At 37.3% G+C, this 22029-nt stretch overlaps 1 protein-coding gene across 9 annotated transcripts in view; it reads left to right on the top strand.

The window, feature by feature from the left end:
- Positions 1-22029, top strand: part of ADNP (activity dependent neuroprotector homeobox) — a 41010-nt gene that overhangs the window by 1707 nt on the left and 17274 nt on the right. For 3 of the 9 annotated variants that reach the window (XM_067468197.1, XM_067468194.1, XM_067468192.1), the window contains exons 2-3: positions 4219-4287; positions 5803-5902. The exons of 3 other annotated variants lie outside the window; for them this stretch is intronic. The gene's annotated coding sequence lies outside the window, so the exon portion shown is untranslated. The remainder of the gene's footprint in view (positions 1-4218; positions 4288-5802; positions 5903-22029) is intronic. 3 more of the 9 variants (XM_067468198.1, XM_067468195.1, XM_067468193.1) reach the window with 1 other exon arrangement.

Genomic DNA, 22029 nt, shown 5'->3' with positions numbered 1-22029 from the left:
TGGACTGCGGAGAATGTGGATGAGGCTGCGGAGCCGTGGATGGAGAAGAGCCCTCCTCTCGGCCCTTGTGAGTTGGAAAAGGCGGGCTTTTTTCCTCCATCCAGTTCTCATCATCCAACCCTTGCAACTCTTTGCGGCTGCAATACTCCCCTTAACCTATTTCCCAGACAAAAGAAGAGGACCAGGAGCCAACCTTGTGGATCATTTCCCCCCTTGAAATAGCAAGCCTTTCCCACTTTTCCTCTGCATCTTTCCCAACACGTTGTGTTTTATTATTATTCTTCTACTTTGACATAGCAAAGCACCTTCAAATCCCTGCTTTTGGGGAGGAAAGGAAAGGAAGGGGGGGGAAATAAAATCATGGCAGCCCCCACCCAAAATGCACCGCAGCCAAATCGGTGGAATGGAGCAATGAGCAGTCGGGGTCAGTAGGGGGCGCCTTTCCTGCACTGGGTAAGGCTGCTGCAGAGAGGTGGGGGGAGGAGGCAGGGCCCCAGATGCACAAAATGGAGTTGCTACACAGCGCCTTCTATAGGCCTGGGAAAACGGGCCTATCCACTGCAGGCTCGGTTGTTCTCAGGAGCTGACAGCAACAGCAGCACAGGCAGAAGGTTCAGTGAGCAGAGCATTGATTGGAAAAATCTGGCCACTTTGCCTGCCTCTTGGAAACGGGCAACCAGAAGTGCCACCTTGGTGTGGTGCCTGGCATTTGTGCCATCCCTGGCGCAGGGTACCTGTCAGCAGCTTTTGTTAACATCCATTAAAGTTGATTGCCAATGTACAGTATCACTAAAACCGTCTAATAGTTCAGGAGTTAATGCTGTGTGTTCCCCTTCAAAACACAGTGGTGGTTTAAGTTGAAAGTGTTTGAAAGCTGTGACATGCAAAGGAGACTCATCTCTTCTTGATTAGAACATAAAACCTAATAGTAATTATAGGACCAGTTCAATTCATTTGTGGCAGTAGATGCCATTGATCTTATGTAGTTGCATGGCCCTGACAATAGAAAAGGTTAAGAATTTGCAACAAAGCATTTCTTTTTTAAAGCCAGCACTGTAATTTTTTCTCTCGTTTGAGGCTACATGCTGCTTGGATAACTGGATTCTTCCATCCATGGTAGCTACTCATCATTATTTCAGTTAAGCTGTATGATGAAGTTATGAGTTCTTAGAACAATGAAACAATGTTTCACTGTTCAGAAGGAGGGATATATGAAAAAATGCCACATGTGCAAGAGCATGGTGTGACCTACATTTATATAAAAATGTCTTAACATCTTGGTGTCAGAGGTTTTTTGCTGTAAGGATACTAAATAATGTTTTTTATCACCAGATATCAACCACAACTTGTTTCACTTGGACAGAAGTGGTTCTGTGCCAAATGTTTGGTCATTATTTCAAACACTATGCAGGCAGTGTACAAGTTACAAACAAGATAGATTCTGTAGGTCTGTTCTTAAGTTGAATGTGTATGTAAGTTGAACAGATACATTTTAAAACTTCAGCCATATATGTATATATATAGAGGGAGAGACCCATGTGTATATATATACACACACATCCATATATGTGCTTTGGATAGCATAGGGATGGATTAACACCCCTGAGGTGTTTGTTTTGCTGTTTGTGCCCCTGTTCAGAAAATTTCCCCTCACTTTCTGTCCCTGTAATATTGGGTTTTGGAAAAAAAAACTGGCTTTTTGTAGAAACAAGGATTGGTGATAAAGCTACAGTTGAGACCATTTCCCATCCCAAGAATAGATTTCTCTCGTTTCCTGTTTTCTCATCCCTTTTCTTATCTGGAAGTTGGATGTTTGTAACTTGGGGGCTACCTGTACTTGTAAAAAGCAAGGACTCCTGATATGTTGTTTCAAAGGTGAAATATTAGGCCTACTAATATTTTGTTTGCTCCTGTTTTGATAGCAAGTAGAAGACACTGTGTTGCAATCAATCAACACATTTTTGATAGCATCTCAAAGAAATGAAAGAAGCACAATTTCCCAAATATGGTTAGTTGATCTCTTTGTAGTGTAGTTGTTTAAAATCATAACACTACTTTCAATATACAGAATATAAACATGTTGGAGAAAATGTGTATTTCATCATAGTTTATGTATTTTGTTTTTAAATATATTCAAACATCTGTCCAGGCTTGTTGAGTCTTTAGAAACCCATTGCATATTTTAAAATACTACTTGGATCTTTTCTTGTTGAAATAATTTTGAGATTTTACTTTTCTACTCCTGTAATTCAGAATAGCTTTGATGGGTTCTGAAGGCTGTTTTTGGTTTATATACTTGAGATGATACTCAAGTACTTTCAGGTATATTTAATTGTTTTATTATCCTGTGGGTGAAGAGTTGAGATAGTTTAATTCTGCATTGGCTAGTTCTGCTGTGTTGAGTGAAAAAAAGAAAGGTGAAAACAATTTAGGCACACAATACTATGAACATTGGTATTAGTCTGAAAGACAAGTTAGCTGTAGCTTTTTAAAAAGTCAACTATGTGTAAAGTTGCGCCATGAGGTATAAGTAAATTGTAGGTTAACATGTGTAAAATTTCTAGACTGAGGTACATCTGTAGTACCTTTCTAGAGATTACTGTATCAAAAGTGTAATACATGAGTATATGTAGATGTTAAAGATATTGGAAGAAGCAAAAAGCTAAACACTGAGAACTTCCTTGAGTTAAAAGAGTGACTTAAACAAAGATTAGTTGTCTGGAATTGTACCCACTCCAAACTCAAAGATCTGTAATCACTGAAAAATGATGGCAGTATGTATTCCTGCTTAGCAGAACATTTTCAAAAAAAAAAAGTGGGCCCCAACAATATTAATGATGTGAGGAGAATGCAGCTGCCCTTTTCAACCCTTAATAGTAATGTGACCATACAGGGTAGGTAGCTTCATAATTTGCCTACTAGCAAAATGGATTTTAAACTTTAGATTATAGATGCATGTACCTCAACTGTTCGGGCGATAGTTCTTGAAGAATTTAAGTATAAATTTTGCCCTAATTTTTAACTGGAAAAGTATAATGGCAGAAATACATTCATATAGAGAAATATGTTCGAGTAAACATTTTGGCAGAAGGAAAGCTTATGTCATTTGCAGGAAATATTGGTTATGGCTTCATTCCATGGAAGAGGGACAAGGCTCTAACCAGAACCCATGCTTTGTATTGCACAGGTTGCAGATCCAATTTGTAGTGCCTCCAGAGAAGAAGAGTTTGGATATACCTAACTGAAATTTGGAAATCTGATGCCAATTTAAGTGGATTGCACTGGGCAGGGTAGATTAGATGTTTTATTCATATTAGATAGCTTTGTATTTTACTCTTGCATGAGGACAGATTATAATTGGGCATTGATACAAAAAGGGGGGGGGACATCAAAATGAAACTACAAAGTTTCTCTTGAATCAGCTGCACTTACTTGGCAGACTCACTGAGACTTGCTGCCTGTTTTTAAAGACAGTATTGTACTGCAATTGATTTGGAAAGCTAAAAATAAAAATAGTAGTGACTATTTCTACATATTACAACACTATTTCAGAGATATACATTCTGTCATAAAGACAACTTTGTGTAGTTTCTAGCAGGTCTGGGTGGAATAATTCCAAAGTTGATACTATAATAGTACCTTCCTTAAACAACCAAAAAGGCATAGTTATCTTGGAATGGTTTTAAAACACACATATTTCTTCATTGGGAAAAAAATGATGAAAAAAGTGCATGAGGGGAAAGGCAGAGGGACATGAGGACATGTTGATGTGAATGATGTAGTTTGAGCTAGGGCATCATAAAGATCTTCAGACTATCAAAGAATGACACCACACCCTTCAATAGCCCTGGAAAGAAAATAAAGACTTTAAAAACCTTTGCTTTAAGAAGAAAATTGTATGCTTTGAAAGCTTGCACAGAGAATTTTGTGCGTTTTTGATTGGCCCTATAAAGTCAATAGTATAGTATGAACTTTGGAATTTTTGTTATGGTCAGTGCAGTTACCTTAGGATTTTTAGAGAATCAGTTAACCATCTATACTCAACTATCTCCTATATTACTGAGTCCTATTTCAGTGAATGAGAGGTAAAATATTTTAAGTTATAAGCTGCATAAACATAGCATGTGCAGCAGAGGAGCTGTCTCATTTTGTGAACTATTGATACACTTGCCAGAAAAGGCTGACTACAACTGGTTAAATATTTCTTCATCTAGGTAGTTCCCTTGGTGGAATTTTGGATTCTCAGGAACTTAAAGCATGCCATAGGATGTTCATCAGCAGTTCAAGGTAAGAAGTCCAGGTGCCCTACATAAATGAGGACTGTATATTCAAAGTGAAAATGGCAATAAGCTCACAGTCCTATAAAACACTGAATGCCAGGATTTAATCAATTTTTAAAAAATCATGATTTGATGCTTTTAAACAAAATGCTGTTTTATAGTTAGTATTAAGTGTATTACTCTGTCTGCAGTGACTTAAATAGTGTTAAATTTACTGAGATTTATTTATTATTGTGTCTTAAGATGCCTTATATACGCATGTATAAGTTGAGGGCAAATCAAAAGGATAGATTTTGATATGAACCATAGATAAGTCAAGGTCATTTGACATGGGGGGGGGGGACGGGCGGACGACAGCAATGGTACCTCATGGTGCCAACTACCCTGGGCACTGTTACTGTCATTTCCCTTTCTAGGTAATCAAAAAGGACAGAAATGATGTCATGGCAGAAGAGATGTCATGGGGTGGTATTCAGTGCTTCTTTTACACTCTCCCAGGGTAGACTAAGTTCTTATTTTCGCCACTCTATGCAGAGAAGGGAATAGTTTTGTTTTTGATATGATTTAAGGGTACAATACATACATTGAATCAAGTTTTGGGGGGGTTGATTTTATGACTTAAATTTTTATACTTATGCTTAATTATATAGGGTAGTGTATTTGAAGATTAACACTTAAAGAAAGTAGGGCAGAGGATACTGACATGACTTAGTTATGTTAAGGAGTAATGTCTTTAGTTTTGGTTTCAGCTTTTGTCATGTTTCTGAAACCTGAGTGCTATCCTTCCCTCCATCTTCACCTTACGTAGTCTATTTGATGGCAGAGTTTTTATTTATCTGCCATTGTCGCAATAGGAAATGAATATTTTTGTCTGATTCAACCATTCAGGATCTTCCTAGCAACAGTGTATTCTTTCTGGATCCTTGGTATGAAACTGCCACAGCTTTGTCTGACAGGTGTATATACCATTGCCCTTGGTCTATTCGGGAGTCCAGTTCATTTGTTCCTGTTAGATATATGTATCCTATGTAGTTGAAAAATGTAACTTCCCCCTACTCTTATATCATGTGACAGCTGTGAAGGAAAGTTTCTAATTTTTTCCATAAAGGCCAACCTTTGTCTGTGAATCTGGATAGATTCTATTTTGAAAATCTTGTTTGTAGTGAGTGTTTAAACCACAGTTGCTCATTTTGGATATAATGGATTCACAAACCAGGAAGTATTGGTAGCCTAGAAGTTGTTTCTTGCTTGTATTATTGAGTCACTAGTAAAGTTGCTCCCAAGCTTTGGTCCTCCGGGTGTTTTGGACTTCAGCTCCCACAATCCCTAATAGCTGGTAAGCTGGCTAGTATTTCTGGAAATTGGAAGTCCAAAACACCTGGAGGACCAAAGGTTGGGAACCACAGCTCTGGTGAATGGCAATTTGTTGCACTATGAATGCAGCATTTAAGTAGTTTACAAGCTCAAGGATACGCAAAAGGCTGCATACAGTTAACCTCTCAATTTTCTGGTTATATTTCAGAACGTAACATCAGGTAGGCCTGAAATATATTACTGACCTCTGAGACCATCATAAGTTAGCGAAAAGGATTTCATTAGGCGACTTCCAGCTCTCAGAACAGGTATGGGGAACTCTGGATCTTGATGGACTATCCTTGCTGTCATCCCTCACCATTAACTATGTTCACTGGGTATATGGAGGGTAACAGTTCTCCAGCCCTGTTCTATATGCTGACATTGTTTCTCGAGCCAATACTTAACAGTAGCAATGTTAGCACACAATTAAGACTTGGTAATTAGGAAATACTAGACTTTCTAGCACTTCTGTTCTATCTTTTTGTATCAGAATGTCTCCATGCTTTCCTCTATCTTGTATGTATTATATTCTCTGTTCTGCCTTAAATGTTCTATACATGGCGGTATTGGGTGTTTTCTGAATTTTTATTTTCTTGTTAGTAATACTTTAGACACAGTCTACTTTAGACACAGTCTTAAAAAGCTTGCATAAACTAACAGTCATCCCTGTTGTGATTTTTGTGCGCATAGTGTATAAAAGACAATTATAGACTGTTTTGAACTTTCTTGATGATATATTCCTTGGCTCAAATGCATTCCTGGATAAGGTGAGAACTACTCATGTAGATGAAAAATTGTTGTGTAACATTATCCAAAGTCTACTTCTAACACTGCCTTAAACATTTTGAAGATGTTCACTATTTTGTTTCTCCCTCTGTGCCTCCCCCCCCCCCCCCATATAACCGTAATTGTCATTAGAATTCAATAAGGTAAAAAAGCATCAAAATTAAGAGTGTGAATCCTGTGAAAAAAGTAGTATTTTTTCAACTTTATAAGAACATAATTATTCTTTTTTTGTTAAGGTAGGCTGCATGTCCACTAGATGGCATGTCAGCTGCCGGTGGAAAATTCCAGAACTCACCATGAGTTAGAAATGTATGTGAGTCAAGAGAGTCAACTCTTTGTTAGGCTGCAGAACCAAAAGGAAGACTTAGACCAAAAAAGGAAGGTAGTTCTTTGTTTATGCCTAGCCTCCTTTTTCAAAATTATTCATATTGATGTGCTCAGATGATACATCATAACTGTTTCCAACCTGAGGCATAAAAAAGGAATGTGCTGTAGTGAATCACTTTAGTACTTGAATGGGAGGGGAGGGGGTATAAAAAAATTTCAGGTCAGACCACCTTGGAAAAAGCTTTTACTCGTATTATAGAAATTCCAGCATTTACAATGTTAAAAGCTGCTTGTACCTAGATTCCTTTAAACTAAATTCAATATAAAATCATTCTCACTTATTTCTTCTGAATAAGTATATGTCAGAAACCTTCCCTTGAGCTTTCCTTCAGAAAGTTTTCATAAGCATAGTGGTAACTCTATGACTTGATCTAAAGAATAGTGTTAAAGGTGAACACAGATGTTCAGACCACTAACCCAGAACTTCTAGGGGCTTAGCAGATTTCTTTCTTAACCTTGCCTGGTATTTTGTGAGGTATTCCAGCTGGTACTAACTAGGTCCCATCTTGGTCAGCTTCCAAAATCAGATTGTTTAGGACAGTATGAGAACTAATAGCTGCAAGATAGAGGCGTTATTTATCCTTTTGTCACTCAAGGTCAAATTGTGGGAGCATGTAGTGACTGAAAATATTTTCATTTTTACATAGCATTGAACTTGGTGGAATTGTTGACTCTTCGCTTTTTCTGAAAATTAATCTTTAGACCTAAATAAGGCTATTAATTTATTTTGAAATAGTAAGACTGGCAAATATGTTAGGTTCTAGCTTGTAGTTGGTTGTTCCCTTTGAGTCATGCAGTTGTTGCTGAGTGAACGCAATAGGTTCCAAGGTAATTTACATTTGTGATGATGCTAGTGATTTGTCCAGACACAGTTAAGGTGAAATATTTACTTCTGGTGTGAACATTTGGAAGAGTGAACATATGTAATCAAGCAATTTAATTGGACTGTGAAATAAGATAGCTTCACACTTCTAAGTAAAGTTATTTCAGGTAATACAGACAAGGTCACTCTGATGTATTGAAAGGAAATGGAAATGGCCTAACAGTTGAGACACATTTTAAACTTACATTCATATATTTTCCCTTCCAGGCTCACAGAAATAGATGTTCAATACTTCTGAAAGGCATCAGATTTGGGTATGGCAAATTTGTAGTAGTAAAAAGTCACATCTATGGAAATAGGCAGCCAGCAAGAAATCTTAGTGTATATCCTCTAACATGGTAATTACCCTATATACTCAAATCTAATGCTCACCTTATTTTGGCTAAATTACCTCCCAAAATTAGGGTTCACACTAGATTCACATCATACAGTAATCTTAGTGGTGAGCCGAAGCAAAAGAAGAGGTTGTTGCAGGAGCTGCACCTGGAGTTCCTATTTGAGGGACATCATTTCTAATTTAATGGCCACAGCTCAATGCTATGAAATTCTGAGATTTGTAGTTTGCTGAAATATCAACATTCTTTGAGAGATAAACCTTGAGACCTTATAAAACTACAGCCCTCAGAGTTCCATAGCATTGAACCAAGGAAATTGAAGTGGATTCATTCTACAGCATAGATTCACCCCAATATTTTCTTTTCATTTGCTGTATTTTACAGTATTTTTATACTGCTTTTCTCACCCCGAAGGGGACTCAAAGAGGTTTTTTGAGTATAGATGTAGAAAGAGAATATCTAGGATTGCACTTAGCAGATTTTTCTTGGATCTGCAAGCAACATCCATATAACCATGAATAGCTATTTGACCCCAAAGGGGATTTTGGCGTTACTTTCCAACTATGGCATTAGTTTTCAACTATGTAACTTCCATTATTACTTAAAATGTTCAATCTCTTAATAATACAGGTTAAGTATCCCTTATCTGGAGATCCAAAATCCCAAATTGTCCACAGGGGTAGCTGAGATCATCACAACTTTGCATTCTGGTGGACAAAACTTGCTCCTTGTACAAAATTGTATAAAATCAGCTTCAGGTAATGGGGTGTAAGATGTATATGGAACATTAATAAATCTTGTGTTTAGGTTCCATCACCATGATATTTCATTATGTGTACATATGCAAATGCAAGTATTCCAACATCCAAAACACTTCTGGTCCCAAGCATTTTGGATAAGGTATACTCAAGGCTCTGGTTTAGACCATTCCTTAAAAATCATAATGAAATGTCTTCTATGTGTTTTGCACTACAAATCCCATTATTATCAGTGCTGGTTGGAGGTGATGGGTATCATTTTCCAGTGGATTTGGAGGGCACCATACTGAGAAAATTATTGCAAGTAGATGGTTGCTTAAAGAAGGTAATATTCCACCATGGTTTGCTTGTTGTTTACATTATTGAGCTGATATCATAGTACTCAATAGGAACTTGTGTCTTCCAGACAGGAATTAATTATCTCAACATCATGAGACATACAAAGCCCCACTCTTTAGAAGAGGCAATGGAGGACCCTCTTTGTGAGTGTGTTGGAGCCACCTCTTAGATCTACATCCTGTGATCCCTTTGGGTGTTTGGGCCTCCAACTCCCAGAGGTCCTAGCCTGGTTGTTCAGTGGTCAAGAATCCTGAGAGCTGAAGTCCAAAACACCTGAAGGGATGTAAGTTGTGCAGGCCTGGTCTTGAGCATGAAGGTTGTCTTTTGTGCAAATCTGGATCAAATTTGCTATATTTAGGCATGACACCTGCAAATTTCACTGTAAAGATACACATAATGGAGATTTTCTCAGTATTCCGATTTTATGAAAAAATAGCGAAGCATGCTTATTGTAATCATTGTACCTCAAGTGATCAAATTAATTTTTTAATTTGTTTGGGGTTTTATTTTGCTAGCCTTTGTGAAGCTTTCTGGACTTTTTTTTCACAAGACATGTTGATCTTTTTAGGCCTTGTCACTTGCTGTAGATAATGATGCTAATTTCTGCAGATACAGATCAATTATAAGGGAATAGACTTGTGAATACCTAAAAATATTTTCACATCTAGAAACACTATCACACAAACTGTCTCTTAGCAGTCATGATATACATGATTTCAATGTGATGGTCTGTGGATTGGTGCCTCACTGAGCCATTGGTGGCCAGTCTATGGCATGTTATCAGGAAAGAAAAAGTTGTAGCCAGTCCTTGGAATATGAGGGACGCCTGTCCACCACATCACAAAATTTAGTAAGCTATGATTAATAAAATCACATAGAAAGCTGTGTGTTAAGTCATAATAAAACAGAATAGTGTATCAGTAAACCATTTCTGAAGGCGGTTTCCCTGTGAAGAATTAGGAGCCAGTTAAGTTATACCTGTGTGGAATGAAGACATTTTACAAATAGTAAGGAAATTAGATCTGTTTATTCTGTCTTCATAACATTCTGTGAACTAAATGCATGGTAATATTATTAAAACGGCAAGAAAATTCAGTGTTTTGTTGAACAGAATAGATGTTATTCATTTTTGGTAATATTGATAATTAATGAGCATATTTGCACTGCAGTTTAAAAGTGACAGTCTGCTGTTTACTTTTATGATTTAAGTATTTGGAATGATAGGTACAGAATTGTGAGGAATTTCAAAGCCATAGGGTAAATACATATTGAATATAGATCTGGAATTTCAAAGCCATAGAGTAAATACATATTGAATATAGATCTGGAGTCAATTTGTTATTTTAGCAACACAAAATGACTTCTGTATAATTTGATTGTACATAAAATTATCATATATGGGTATATTAAAATATTTAATAAGACAATAATTTACTAAATCCATTTATTTTAAATGCTTTAAATTTTGTTACAAATTGATCTCCAAACTGCCAAACTTTAAGAAAACTAATGTCTTTTAGTTTTTGAAAAGCAGTTTGCTAATTTATGAGAAGTAGATAAAAAGGTTATTGAAAACAAAATAAATCATCATTGTAGAAAAATACAACTGCTATGTATTTTCAACCAATGGCTCTCATTGTTTTGCATGCGGCAGAAGATAGTGGAATTTGAATCAAACAAGAGGATTTAGAGGCAGTGCTGTGCAATAATATTGTCATCATTTTGGGAGGGATAGGCTTGGCAGGATCCCATATTATATTCCTAGACCAAATGCCTTAAGATGTTCTGTTTTCTGTACAACTGAAAGTTATTTGCCCATGTAGTATGTGGAAAGAGAGGCTTGTTTTAATTCAGCTTCAGTTAGTATTGTTTGGTCAGTAGTGACATCTGTTATGTCAGTAGGTAATGTATTGAGCACTCCTAATGGAACTGATTTCTTTTCCTGCACTTGGCTCCCATATCCAGTTTCAATAAACCTAGGGAAGTATTGATTTTGATTTCATGATGCATATGAGTTTCTTAAAATGGGGTATAGAAGGCGGTTCCAGTGAGGAGGAAAAATGGGAAGGTGTTTAAGAAAACTAGTTGGATGTATAAAGGACTTTAATCTGAGCTCAGATTTGCAAACACTACAGGCAATCCTCAACTTATGAACAAGATTGGTTCTGTAGGTTTATTTTTATGTTGAATTTGTTTGTAAGTCAGAAGCTCCCTCCCTCCTCAACCAACAGGGCAAGGGAAGCTGATTGGAAGCCCAGGCTCCCCAGCTGTTGCTGGAGAGGAGGGGTGAAGGAACCTTTTGCCAGTTTCCTTCACCAGCCTCCTTCACCTTGGCCAGGGAGGAACAGCTAGCTAGCTCCACCACTCCTCAGCTGGCTACCTCCACCTCATTTGTATCTACGAGTTGTTCGTAAGTCAGATGGTTGTAACTCGGGGACTGCCTGTATAAGAAATGGAAAAAGGGACAATTCACAAAGGGGGAATTCATGTGTCACAAAAACTAAAATGCAGAATGGCTCAGGCTTGTTGGAGGGGCTAAAACATAATTAAAATGACTTTTGTGGTTAAGCCCATAGCAAAAGGAAGAATAAGGAAATTGTAGGGCCTTGTGCAGAAGATGGCAAACTGACTGACCATCTTCATTACCCCAGTCTTCCTCCCAAAGGAAAATAGTACTCAACCTGGGGAAATGAGCAGATGGTGAAGTAGGGGAAATCCAGCACAGAATGCACAAAGAGGTAGTACAGGGATACCTGGCTATTCCAAATGAATTTAAGTCTCCAGGGCCAAATGAACTACATCTAAGAGAATTAAAAGCCAGGTGTCACCCATGCTTTATCTGTGCATTTCATGTTTTGTTTTCTGCCTTAGTATCTGACTTCCTATTGAAATTTGTTTTCTTAGTTTTCTTAGTTTTGGCTGAGCTGTAAACTGTCAAGGTCATTCTGAATTCTGATCCTGTCCTCTGGGGAATTAGCTACCCTTCATAACTAGGTGTTATCTGAAAATTTGGTTAACATCCCATGTATTCTGTCACCAAAATCATTGATAAAAGGTTGACTAGCACTTGTCCCAGGACAACCCTGTGGTTCCCCACTGGTCACTTCAAGACATTCTAGCAATCACGTTATTAAAATATTCCACGTAACAGGAGCATTGTCCAGCCTATATTTTACTAACATGTTTTCACAATGTCTTGGGTAACATAGTCAGAAGTCTTAACAAAATAAAGATGTGCTACATCCACAGCATTTCCTTTATCTACCAAGCTGGCAACGCTATAAAAAAGAGATTAGATGAGCCTGCCATGACTGGCTTTTGAGAAATCTATGTTGATTTTTAGTGATGGTATCTGTCAAGAGTGCTTGGATTCTACTTTCATGTATAGCAGGAGAGTTGGATTGGATGGTCTCTCACAGTTCTATGATCTGCTTTTAAGTGTGAGAGACCCTCCAGAACAAACTTAGAATCATAGAATAATAGAGTTGGAAGAGACCGTGTGGGCCATCTAGTCCATCCCACTTCTTGGAATTCCAGATAGGGAAAGAGGAGAAGGTCCTAGTTACAAGCAGAAATCTGCTGACATCCAGCTGGTTGCCATTCATAGTCTTATAGGAAATACCGGTACTGATTTGAAATATAGTCTGATTCTGTAAGTGCTTCTTTTCTGAAGAGATAATTCAGCTTGTGTGTGTGTGTGTGTGTAAGTGTGTAAAGGCATGACTTGCCAAATGAATGAAGGAAACTTCATAACATTCCCACAGAATAATTAGTTTGCTTTGCAAGTAAGCAAAAGATTTGAAGCTCATTTGGTTCCATGCTTCTTAGTGTTACTTTTGACATTTGTTACAAGTTAATTCATTTTAGAAAAATAGGTAATTGTCCTAATTTCAAAACTAAATTGATGCATTTCCTAGATTGATTTCCATCATATTTATGAATGAGGCTAAAATGGGAAGTTCTGCTTATTTTGTTTTTATGAGAGGATTCCTTTTTATTGCCTGATTCACAAATGCAGCTTATTCCTTGTAATCAAGTTTCCCCTAGAATACTGTAAACACCAACTTTTTATTGATGAAAGCTTGTGTATGCTTTTACCATAAAATAATTTAGATGGAGACAGTGTGCCAAAATTGTACTCAAAAGCAATAAACAAATTAATCGTCTTATCCTCAAATCACGCTTTTTGCATGTACGCCATAGCAATGCACACAATTAATAACTGTAAGTGCTTGTATTTTAAGAAACTATTTTGCTTTTTTCTAAGCATTGGAGGCTTTTTTGCACTCCATGGGCCATTTATTCTTTTATTTATTATAAATGTTTCAGTACTGTTCTCAATTACAAAAAGTCCTGAAACACTAAAACAATCCATCAAAAATTCATCCATGGCCCCTATGTCCCAGACAACTCATGGTTGGGAAAAGACTAAGAGTGAAAAGCAGTATTCAAATCTAAAATGAACCAGAATTCAGGCCTGAGATATTATAGAGAGCGATCATTCAGAGGATGAAGTAATGGAGTCAGGAATTAAATACTGAATATTGACGTTTTTGTAGCATATCCTGTCATCCCCTTTCCCCAGTTTTTTTCTAGCAGATGTTTCCAAAATATGTAAACAAAACATGAAGTTAGGTCTGTTGACTGTTCTTTTGAAATTGCTATATTCTAGTAATTACTGGTATTTGAATGAGCCACATAATTGATTCTGTTTTCCTGCATATGTTCTTGAATTTGAAAGTAATCGCTTTGCATTAACATTCCTATTGATACCTCATATATTTCCTTAACAGTGGTGTCAATCCGTATTGGACCATTTGCAACACATTTGAGTGTTGTCCAATAGGCAATGTGGATACTTTTCCTTTTTACTCACAAGGAAGTGTTTTAAAAATATTCTGATGTATTCTTATAAAAGACAGAGCAGCCTATTACTTTTCATATGTTTTTGATTCCAGAGCCCATCATCCCTGTCTTTGCTGTCTGGGAGTAATCATGGTTATAGTTCAACATATCAGCTACTCTTAGCAACTAGAGATGAATTTGAAACTGCAGTTTCTTTCTGTATATGCAAGAGAGTAAAATGCAATGTAAATTTGAAGTGAACGTGTCAAACAGCAACCTGGGAAACAGTGCAGTCCTTATTATGACTGATGATTGAAAACAAATGGTCATATCCACAGAGCAAAAAATGACATCACCAAAGCAATGTCACTGAAATCTTACTGTGTCTATCTGTGGTGAAGAAACTGGGTGTAGTGTGAAACATACACTCCAACAAGTTTCTTTACCACATAACAGGCACAGTGAGATTTCAGTGACACTGTTTTGGTTTCTTGCCAGGACAAACCTCCCTTGTGTGTGTGGATTTTAAAAATACTCCAGATAAATGAACTGATCAATATGGACAATATTCATCTCATCAGATGAATATGGTAACATAAACATCCTAGCATTACTAATAAACTTCTCTTAATAGGACATTATTCAAATATGTGGTGATAGAAATGAACTTCTCTAAACGTTGTAGTACTTCATATGTTATGATTCATCTGTTTTATGGTTAAATCTTTATTCGATTCATGCTGTCCACTATGTGTGTATATGTGATCTGATGAAATGAACTTAGTTGAAAAAGGTTTATGGCATATAGTTTGTAAAACCACAATGGTCTTCACATTAAGCAAAATACTGCTTTGGTAATTTGGTCTCCCTCTCGTCATTCATATATTTCAAGGTAATTTTGTTGTATTTAGATTTAAGCAACCATCTTTGTTCATTTATGCATTTTGCACTACTAAGTGTTTCAAGATCCATCCCTTTGGTATTAACTGCTGTGTGTAAGTTGATTTAACTTATTAGAGTTGGCTGGGGAGCATGGGTGACCTTCGTCTCGAAGATTTTTTCTCTTCCTTTTTTCTTTTTTGCTATTTAAAAACAGGGTGAACTCAACTGCTTTTTTCATAGCTTTTCCCTGGGAGATTATTATAATGTTTGTTTTCAGAAAAACACAGGAAATAGCATAAGGAGAGTGCTTGCTGTGATAAACAGTTCTTAGCCAGCCAGCAATGTCTACAGTTCAGTCTTGAGCAGTTTTCTGCTGGCATGAACTGTTGATAGTGTTTACCTCAATAAAATACAGTTCACTTAATAATGTTAGTTAAACCTGTATGCATACCTTCTAGTTTCATTTTCTGTGTTGGTTTATTCTGTTTCTCTCCCTTCAGCTGTTTGCTAGTTGCCTGTGTTGTAATGAACATGCAAGGTATTTATTTATTATATTTGTGAGTTCCCCTGGTACTTCAGCTCTTTGGGGCTGCATAGGTGATAAGAAAATCACAGAAAAACAATAGAAATAAGAAAGCATCACTTTAAACACAAATTTAAAACAGAATAGTATATTGAGAAAGGACAATAATCAGGACATGGATAATGCAGTTACAAAAACATATCATTGTAGTTATTTAAAGGGATCCAGCATGGTGTAGCGATTTGAGTATTTCACAAGGATTTCAAAAGACCGGAGTCATGGACACCCACAGAGTGACTGTGGGCAAATGCTCTCTGTCTCAAAGCAAGGAATTGACAACCCACTTTGAACAAATCCTGTCAAGAAATTGAGTTTCATAAATGTATCTTCCCCTTCTCCTTCATTTCTTTCTTTTCCTTACAAGACGCAACCAAGATTCACCTCTCCTCAGTTAGGAACTGAGCAAAAGGTTCCTACCTGGTTCCAGAGGATATGTTCCAGGTCTTGTCACTTTCAGTAGGAGGGTGACTGTGGGTATTGGAAGGGCTAGCTTGTTTTCCTACAGGTGAACCTTTGAAGGGAAGTGCACAGGCATGGCTCACTTGTCTTCTACTGTCTTCTTCCCTCATCTCTGTGGTTCCTCTTCTTGTCTCTCAGAGATGTTCCCAATCTCACGCTTTTCCATTATCTGTAGTTCTTCAAATTTCCCAATTTTTATTCTTTTGGCTCCTGCCATCTTTACCCAGCCATCTTTTCTTAGGCCATCTGCATTCCTTTCCCTGATGCTATTCACCTCCCTCGTGAATTTGTCCATTCTTTGTTCTGCTGCTTCTCCCTCAGGCTTCATTCCCCTAACAGCAGCAGCTGCCTATTCTATGCCCCAGGTAATGTCAAAAGCATGTGGCATCCATCTGTGATATCATCCACAGGCATCAGAGACTCCCATAATCTAATCAATTCTTCCACCAAGGATTCTGGGGGCATACTGTGCAGTGAACCCTGAGTTGACTTGCCATATCATATAAATGGACGAAACCCTTAAAATAAATTCCAAACCCCCAAGAATAAGGAATGCAACTGTTATCAAAGTATTATCTGACCATACTTAAGGATCCAGCCTTTGAAACAGACAATACCTCCCACTGGGATTCATTACTTGAAGAGAGAGAAGAACATGGATAATTCAAGTAAGAGAGCCAAGGCTAAAGGCCTGCGGGGATTTTTTGGTCTTGACAGAGTACTTCGAAGGTCACAGCAGCATGAACTATGATTTATCTATCACCAACCAAACAGGAATATCTGCAAACCTGTTAAGTGTCAGGCTACTACATATCTCCTCAAACAACATGGCATGAAGTAGCAATTTCCTCTGTGCTAAATATCACATCAATTTCAATGGATTTTGTAGTCCAATATTATAAGACAGAAGGAAAATTTTGAAGATGCCAGCCACAGATGCAGGCAAAACATCAGAAGAAAATTATGGTAGAACACAGTCATACTATCCCCACACATTTACCGTCGAAGTTAACTATGCCTTCTTTTTATCAGCTCAACAGTGATAAATAAACACTTAAATAATGTTCAAGAAAACAAGAACATCCGTTTTTCTATATCATGTCAGTATCATTTATATTGCCCTCTGTTTAGATTCTAAATTCATTTGTAAGCTTTCAGGTTCAAACTTAACTTATAAAACTTTCATATTTAGAGGTCTATGTACAAGCCTGAGCATCCTTTATCCAGAATTCCAAAATTGTCCACATGTATGTCTGAGATAAAGACAACTTTGTTTTCTTGTGCTTCAGGCACAATTATTAAACATGCTGTGTATAAAATTATCATTAGGCAATGTGTTTAAGTTGTACAAGAAATACAAATTTTGTCTATTTGGCTTCCATCTCCATTATGTACATATATGCAGATGCAGATATTCCAGAATCCAAAAAACAAAACAAATCTGGTCTGAAACATTTTGGATAAGGAATACCCATGTTTCTGCTCTTACCATGAGACCACCAGTGTCAACATAATAGTGTTTAATAATTATCTACTTGTGAATTGCTTCAAAACTGCAGAAAGCCATCCCTAAACAAGATGCCTGGGAAATACCTTTTTATTCTTACACTTCTAATTTATTCATGCAGAGGAAAGACTGAATGTATCTGAACAAATTTCTTGGACCTGTCATGGGAAAAGAGGTGACCTAGTTGGTAATATGTGAGCGATGCCCTCCTGTTCAGTGATGTAGAGTGTGGAACCAATAAATCATGTGTAGACTCTATTTTTTTAGTTCATCATTAACTGTGAAGGGGGAATACTGGAAAAGAGATTGTGGAAAAAACTGCCCAGAATCTATACTCCTCATGGTAACAATGAAGGATTGAAGTTTTTTTTTTAAAGAATACTTCTGTCTCTGTATATTGTGTGGGGGGAGAGAAAAATACAAGAGTTAATGCATACATACACCTTTTTGTGTATAGGTTGAGTTTATATCATGAAAATAAAAATAAAAATGCCTGTTTTTCAGGAACCCTTATATGTTTGATCTAAAAAGTAAACATTGGGTATGTGATCTTTGCTGAGTTTGGTTAAACTCAGTGGTTTTTTAGTTTCTTCTGAATTGTAATTCTTTTCAAGTTTCAGATTCTTGTTAGTAAGGACTTGTTGATGCTCAATGTAGATTCCATACATACTTGAGTATACGCCGACCTGAATATAAGCTGAGGCACCTAATTTTAGAAGAAAAAGCTGGGAAAACTTATTGACTCAAGAAAACTTATTGACTCAAGTATAAGCCAAGAGTGAGAAATGCAGATACTACTCGTAAATTTCAAAAATAAAAATTGATACCAATAAAATTACATTAATTGGGTCATCAATAGGTTAACTGTAATTTAAGGTAAGACTGTCCAACTCTGATTAAATCATTATTCTAACCTCCTGGACAACAAGTTAAACATGAGCCAACAATGTGACGTGGCGGCAAAAAAAAGCCAATGGGATTTTGGCCTGCATCAATAGGAGCATAGTGTCTAGATCTAAGGAAGTAATGCTACCCCTCTATTCTGCTTTGATTTGCTTTGGAGACTAGGACGCGGAACAATGGCTTCAAACTACAAGAGAGGAGATTCCATCTGAACATTAGGAAGAACTTCCTGGCTGTGAGAGCCGTTCAGCAGTGGAACTCTCTGCCCCGGAGTGTGGTGGAGGCTCCTTCTTTGGAAGCTTTTAAGCAGAGGCTGGATGGCCATTTGTCAGGGGTGATTTGAATGCAATATTCCTGCTTCTTGGCAGGGGGTTGGACTGGATGGCCCATGAGGTCTCTTCCAACTCTTTGATTCTATGATTCTATTCTATGATCCTTCAATGTAAATCTGTTTACATATCCTTCCAGTAATCACCATAGTTTATTTTAATTATACATACTGGGAAAGGTAGTGATGGAAAGGGGGACTGGAAAACACCAATCTAGAGTGTTGTGGGGGATTTCTTTCCCTCCTCCTTTTTCCTTTCTTCTCTTCCATTCCTACTTTGCCATGTATTCTTTTCTTTCCTCCTAACTTCCCTCCCACCTCCTTTCCTCCCTCCCTCTTCTTGCTCCTCCCCTTCCTCTGTTTTCTTCCTTCTTTCTCCCCTTCTACTACCAACACTCCATGCCAGCACTTCATACATCATGCCACGGAATCAATAGGGAGATGCTGCTTCTGAGGAGCTGCTGCCTTTGCAAAGGCAGCGGCAATGTGCCCCTTTCGCTCCCATTTTGGGGCCAGAGAGAGAGGAGAAAAAAGGAAGGCAAGTGTGTGCGAGAGGAGAGATCTGGATTGCTGTGCAGAGAGGAGAGGATCCTGATGAGAAGGCGTGGGGCTGAAAGAAGGGCCTCTTTCAGCCTCACACCTTCTCACCAGGACTCTCACTCTTATTATAAGACGGGGGGGGGGGGAGGGGTAGTGATGCAGTAGTAGACTTGTACATACAGTATATTCTAGTTGTTAACATGCCAGAGGAAAGAAAAATCCCTCCCATTTAGTGCTTGGTTTCATTAATGAGCATATTCAAAGAACATGTGCATCCTCACTGCAGGGTGAAGTGATTTTCAGGCTACTTTGTTTGTTTGAAGTTATTGTCTAGGTGACCAGCTGTCACTTGATGTTGAATTTGCAAGAAGTGTTGGATTACAAGGCCTCTTGTGGTTGCTGGAATAAAAGCTTTCAGCCTATGTTGTGGGATCTCTTAACACACTTTTTTTTAATTCAGCAATATATAGACTTTCTGAACAAGGTAAATAGGCTAAACTATACCATGTTGTAGCACATAACTGAAGAAGTTAATAAACCCTTTTAACAATGGGCAATGGAATTGTGAAGATCCATAAAACAAATATATGCTATTCTAGGTTGTTTTTGAAGCTTTCAATACCATCTGGGTGCTGTGTATGCTTTAAAGAAATAGTAGGGGGGCTTGATTTGGTGAATTGCTGAATCCGCTTGGTCAGTACATCATCATCTGTCCCTTAGATGCAGGCTTTGGCATTAATATGGTCTATCTGAGCTGATTTCAGATTTGCTTTTGTGTTGCATTCAGATGGTGATTGGTGGAGTTACTTAGTCTCCTATGCCCCCTCCGCAAGAACTTATGAATAGAGGTTGGATCCTCCTTTCATTGTGATTCAGCTTTATAAATAACATTGAAGTGGTGATACTTTGCCTGGAATGGGAAGGATGGAATGTGTTTGGGAAGAAAAATATGCCAAAATCCACAAAATAGTGATACCTTTATTGGCAAATTGTAATGCAAAAAATTGGCCAATAAAAATTTTGCTCTTTTGCAGATTGTGGATTTTCTTGTACAGTATGACCCCTGTATCTGTTGGAAATAGGTTCCTGAACTTCCCATGGAAAAAGGAAACCATTTTTAGTTGCAAACTCTATTGAAATAAATTACTTCTGGCAGAAGTTATCAAAGGGTCATTTTGGTTGACCTAGAACATTCCTAGAGAAATATCCTCTCTAGGAATTTATTAGGTTTTCAGGGGAGACTTATAATTACTTCCATAGCATGCCATAGAATCACCTGGAGGACCTAGAATTTTTTTAGAGTGGATATACCTCATCTGATGTAGGTAGGTGAACTGTACATACCATTCCCATAGGTACAGGAGTCATAGCTTTTATTTTCCTACATAGCCAACACTGCTGCCCCTGGGTATATTTTCTTTGGATAAGTAATTGATTTGCTTAGCAAGAGGACAAAAGGTGTTCCAAGGAGCGTCAGACCATTTAGGGCTGAAGACTGACACCTCCTCTACTCACTTGCATGGAAGTTGTTAGTGTATTTTAGGTGGTAATGATGAAGGGTGATGATGATGGGATTGTGAGTATTTTCTCTTCTTTAATTTTTTTGTGTGGGTTTCCTGGTGTATATTATTATTTGGAATGTACTACAGTGAACCTCTGTGTAGTCCTTCAGTATTTTTACTGCCCACAGAGTGTTCAACAATTGAGTCACTTTAAGTGAATATCATTATTGAATATCAATTGAAAACCATTATTTTTTAATAACACACTCTCTACATTATTTCTTCCCGTCTTGGATTTCCCCTCACCTCTCCTCCTGCTTTCACTACCTTGTTTGGTTTTGAGGGTTTGGTATGGTTGCAGCTATTAGTTTACTGACAAGATTCATATTGATAAACTATTGCCTTTCCTTGTTTCTACTCAAAAGATCTCACAGTTAAAAAGCCCAAGGTGATCAATGATTTGTAGATAAACACACTATTCCTTAAGAACCTTTGGTTGGTTGAAAACAAGTTAAAGTGACAAAGAGAGCACTTCTGATGGAGTCAATAAAATGTGCTTAAGTCAGTGGTGATAGCTTCCATGCCAATCTTTTTAAATCCTGTGGCTTTTTTGAAATTATTTCAGGAAAAAAATAATGAATGGCAGTTCACAAATTAAGGAATGTATTATTGGAGTCAGCGACAATAAATTAATCTCTCAGTTTCGAACAATCAGCATTAACAACTTAAGTCTATAATGTAACTTTCCAAACTGTTCTTGAATTATTTTGTGATGCATCAATTGGGCTGAAATTAGAAAGAATCTTTGACTTTGTGGTCATTGAAGTTTTTTTTTAAAAAAATGCTATACTTACCTGAAGTAAAAGCTAAATGAATATTGGTCCTCATTGGTTACTTTCTACTACTGTAACGTTCTATGAAATATCTTAATTAAGTATTTAAAGTTTTTCTTGGTTCCTGAGACTCACAGATATGGGTCAGTTTGCACCTCCACAGAATTATTATTGAAAAGTTCTGGGCCATAGGAGATGGTGTCAGGGGATGATAGGAACTAGAGTCCAACAATGTTTAGTCCATTTACAATATATCCTGTCACTTGTTTGAGTGGTTTTGATTTACCTAAATGGAAAGCCGTTTTTATTTATCCTTGAAATTTGTGCATAATTATCATTTGCTGAAATTGTTCTCTGTTTCTAGACAGTTATATTTGTTTGAATATACTAGTGGTCGTTATATAGGCATCTGCCATAAATACCCTAAAGGAACCAGATTTCATCTGATCTTAGAAGCTAAGTAGGTTCAGCTCTGATTAGCATTTTAATGGGAGAAAACTAGATGATGCAAGCTGTAATTCAG

The sequence above is a fragment of the Anolis sagrei genome, chromosome 4, assembly GCF_037176765.1.
Source record: "Anolis sagrei isolate rAnoSag1 chromosome 4, rAnoSag1.mat, whole genome shotgun sequence".
Lineage (NCBI taxonomy): Eukaryota > Metazoa > Chordata > Lepidosauria > Squamata > Dactyloidae > Anolis > Anolis sagrei.
Note: the sequence above shows the minus strand (reverse complement) of the source record. Positions and strands in the feature narration are given on the sequence as shown.